We start from the raw sequence: 4,380 nt of genomic DNA on the forward strand, positions 1-4,380 counted from the left end.
AGAGTGGAGTGACAGTCATAATTCTCCAGTCATCCGGATCTGTTCTCGAATATCAAGTCAAGTCACTTTTATTGTCATTTCGACCATAACTGCCGGTACAGTACATAGTAAAAATGAGACAACTTTTTCAGGACCATGATGTTACATAACACAGTACAAAAAACTAGAGTGAACTACGTAGAAAACAACACAGAATAAAACTACACTAGACTACAGACCTACCCAGGACTGCATGAAGTACACAAAACAGTACAAGCATTACAATAAATATTAAACAAGACGATAGGACAAGGCGTCAGTCCAGGATCTGGGTATTGAGGATTCTGATAGCTTGGGGGGAAGAAACTGTTACATCGTCTGATCGTGAGAGCCCGAATGCTCCGGTACCTTTTTCCCAGACGGCAGGAGGGAGAAAAGTTTGTAGGAGCGGTGTTTGTGGTCCTTCATAATGCTGTTTCCTTTGCGGATGCAGCGTGTAGTGTAAATGTCCGTAATGGCGGGAAGAGAGACCCCGATGATCTTCTCAGCTGACCTCACGATCCGCTGCAGGGTCTTGCAATCATTAATGGTGCAGTTTCCGAACCAGGCAGTGATGCAGCTGCTCAGGATGCTCTCAATACAACCCCTGTAGAATGCGATAAGATGGGGGTGTGGGAGCCATTGTGGATTTTCCGTCAGCCATGCTAGTGCCCCTTTCCAATCCACCTGGCCCGCTCCAGACTTGGGTCGCTGTTCTTTTCTGCCAGTAACGGGTCCAGGACTATTATCGTCCCTGTTTTTATTTCTGCGAGTGACGGGGTCGAGGACAGTTATGGTCCCTGATTTCTTTATTCTGCGAGTGTGTCTGATCATAAGACCCTGGGGTATATTCAGACCGCCAAACGATTGAACTCCCGCCAGGCCCGTTGGGCATTGTTTTTTGGACGGTTCAAGTTTACCTTCACGTACTGTCCAGGATCCAAGAACGGGAAGCCGGACTCGCTATCCCGCCAGCATGACTCCAAGGATGACACCTCCATTTCCGAGACGATCCTCCCACCATCCTGCGTGATGGCCACTGTCACTTGGGAGATCGAGGCTAAAGTAAAGGAAGCCCAGCGGGAAGACCCCGACACAGGGAATGGACCCGGCGATCGCCTGTACGTGCCCGTCTCCGTCAGGTCTCAGGTTCTCCACAAGGGGCACAATCCCGGTTCACCTGCCACGCCGGGAGTGATCGGACCCTGGCTCTCCTAAGGAAGCACTTTTGGTGGCCGTCCATGGAAGGGGCACCCGTTCTTATGTCTCTGCTTGTTCCATCTGTGCCCGGGGAACGGACTCTAATCGACCACCCGCGGGTCTTCTTCGTCCTCTACCTGTCCCTGGGTATCCCTGGTCACACATCGCCCTAGACCTCGTCACCGGTCTACCCCTTCCCGCGGAAACACCACTGTCCTCACCGTGGTGGACCGATTCTCCAAGGCGGTGCACTTTGTGGCCCTCCCTAAGCTCACTTCCTCTCAAGGAACCGCAGATCTTCTCGTCCGCCACGTCTTCCGCCTCCACGAATCCCCGCGGACATCATCTCACATCGAGGACCCCAGTTCCTCTCGCAGGTATGGAAGGCCTTCTGTCGAGCCTTAGGTGCATCGGCCAGCCTGTCATCCAGCTTCCACCCCCAGTCGAACGGGCAGACGGAACGGGTCAACCAAGACCTGATGGCGACGCTACGCTGTGTAACGGCAAACAACCCGTCGACCTGGAGCGACCACCTCCCGTGGGTTGAGTACGCCCACAACTCTCTGGTGAGCTCTGCCATTGGGAGTTCTCCGTTCGAGTGCTCCCTTGGGTACCAACCCCCGCTGTTCCCCGCGCAAGAAGGGGAGATTGCCGTACCGTCGGTTCTGGACCATATTGATCGGTGCCGTAAGATTTGAGAGGAAACACGCACGGCCCTACTCAGATCAACAAATCGAAATACGAAGTGAGCCGACTGACACCGGACTCCGGCGCCGGAGGTACCAACCTGGGCAGATGGTGTGGCTTTCCTCCAAAGACATCCCGCTCAAAACTGAATATAGGTAACTCGCCCCTCGCTTCCTGGGACCATTCAAGGTTGAAAGGATTATCAATCCCACAACGGTCCACCTGAAGCTGCCAAGGTCCATACGCATTCACCCAACTTTTCATGTGTCTCAGTTAAAGCCAGTCTCCGTCAGCCCCTTGTGTCCCCCGGCTGAGACTCCCCCACCTGCCCGTATCATCGACAACCATCCGGCATACACCGTCCGAAGACTACTGGATGTGTGCCGTCGGGGCCGGGGTCTCCAATACCTGGTGGACTCGGAGGGGCATGGTCCTGAAGAGTGTTCCTGGCTCCCTTGCTCTTTCATCCTAGACCCTTCCCTCATCCAGGACATTCATCGGAACCATCCAGACAGGCCTGGAGAATCGCCAGAAGGCTCCTGTTGGTGGGGGGGGGGGGTGGTATTGTCTGGCACCTGGCTATCTTCCTCAGGAATTGGGCCTCAATCACCTCGTTTAGTTCTCAATCATTCCCATTTTCCACTAAATACAAACACCTGTTTTCCATCAGCAAATGCAGTATAAAAACCCTATTATCACAACTAGAAGGTGCCAGTTCGTTGGTCGACTCGTGTTTGAGTCGCCGCACCCCATGATTCTCAGGACGATCATTTCTGAGTCTAACGTCGTTCCTGAATTCTCTACTAAAACCAAGACTCCGGGTAAACACTCCCTTGGCACGCATTCCACGCCCGTGTTCAGCACTTGGGTTCGTTCCACCGCCATGTCCTTGTAATACTCAACTTATACCCATATTCCAGGGAATAAAGACCTGAACTATTTAATACGTGTTACTGAAAACGGAAAGGAACAGTGGGCAATGTTTTGTACTTATTGCTGTGCTTAAGAGCAGGGCGGGGAGGGGGTGCGTCGGGTCATTGCTCAACAGCGCAAAGCATTGAGCGCTTTACACGGTTTCTGTGGTGTAGTGGTTATCACATTCGCTTTACACGCGAAAGGTCCCCAGTTCAATCCTGGGCAGAAACATTGTTTGGGCTCCAGTGCTTCAACTGAACTTGAGACTCAACTTTTCAGTTTGTGTTCAAGTTTACTGTCATGGGCATCCAGGTGTAAATATAATGAACATTCGCTTTTCTCGCAATAGCGCATTGTATTTCAAACCTGGTAAAGGAAAATTAAAGAAAGAAGAATTAATAGAAATTATATATAATTTCCAGGAGATCATAAAAGGATTTAAACCTAAGGAGGTTCGTGGATAACGTACATTGCAACGTACACGGGAGAATTAGCCTTCAAACCTATTGTCATGTATTGTCGCATGAGGATGCATTGTGGTTTCAACGGAGCTCACATCTCAAATGTTCTCATTCAGACAAACATCAGGAAGAATAACCGTGTGCTGCAAAATTTCAAACCTACTTTAAAATGTTAAATCGCTTTCTTTTTCCTCCTCCTGTATTCCACTCCTTCCTAGTCCCACCATACAGTCTCTCTGTTCAAATTCTCCACCACGGTCTTCTAGGTTCCACCTTTTCCGTCTGCCTCTCCCTCTCTCTCTCTCTCTCTCTCTCTCTCTCTCTCTCTCTCTCTCTCTCTCTCTCTCTCTCTCTCTCTCTCTCTCTCTCTCTCTCTCTCTCTCTCTCTCTCTCTCTCTCTCTCTCTCACACACACACACACACACACATTTAATCTCTCTGCTTCTCGTTGTTTGCTCTGTCGCGATCAGCACCACAGACACCCCACGTCAGCCGCGCAAATATTTGTGCTTCGTACAGTTTAAACTGCGGTGGAAACAGTTGGTAACATCAACACCTAATATTTTCTGGTCTCGAACCAGCGATCTTCCGGTGATATCGCAGCGCAGACAGAAGCCAAGTATCTTACCATTGGTATCGCACAGTCCATTCCTGTTAAAGGACCAGGGAGGAAGTACTGATCACAACGCTGATATCGTGGTTCTGCGGGAATGCCGAAAAGTATGGTTAAAACCTTCCTGTATAATGACGGTAATGTAGAACAAGAAAACTGGATACTGTTTAGTTTTGAAACGAGGTGACGGTGGGAGATCGCATATCGGTACAGAGTTGGGATCACGGCCCTTTTCAATAGATCGAATTTGTTGCGATTCCATGTAAAATTAAAGCATGGGCGAAATATCCCACTCCTGCATAAGGGTGAGTAACTGGCCGTGGAGGTTCTCCCGCAACGTGAACGTCAGCAATAAATACTTATCTCGGAATACGCTCCGCCCCTGACTCAACGTGTAGTGTTACTCCAAAATACCTCCCATCTTTCCCCAGTTACACTCTTAACTATATCACCTTATAAAACCTTACAGCTAATCATTCTAATCAA

General features: G+C 49.9%; 1 non-coding gene across 1 annotated transcript; it reads left to right on the forward strand.

Annotated features, from left to right (window-relative positions):
• The first annotated feature begins 2,978 nt into the window (after window positions 1–2,978).
• Window positions 2,979–3,051, forward strand: trnav-uac (transfer RNA valine (anticodon UAC)). The gene has a single exon. It is a non-coding gene; the product is annotated as a tRNA-Val (tRNA).
• Window positions 3,052–4,380: the final 1,329 nt, after the last annotated feature.

The sequence above is a fragment of the Hemitrygon akajei genome, unplaced genomic scaffold, assembly GCF_048418815.1.
Source record: "Hemitrygon akajei unplaced genomic scaffold, sHemAka1.3 Scf000057, whole genome shotgun sequence".
NCBI classification, from domain to species: Eukaryota; Metazoa; Chordata; class Chondrichthyes; order Myliobatiformes; family Dasyatidae; genus Hemitrygon; species Hemitrygon akajei.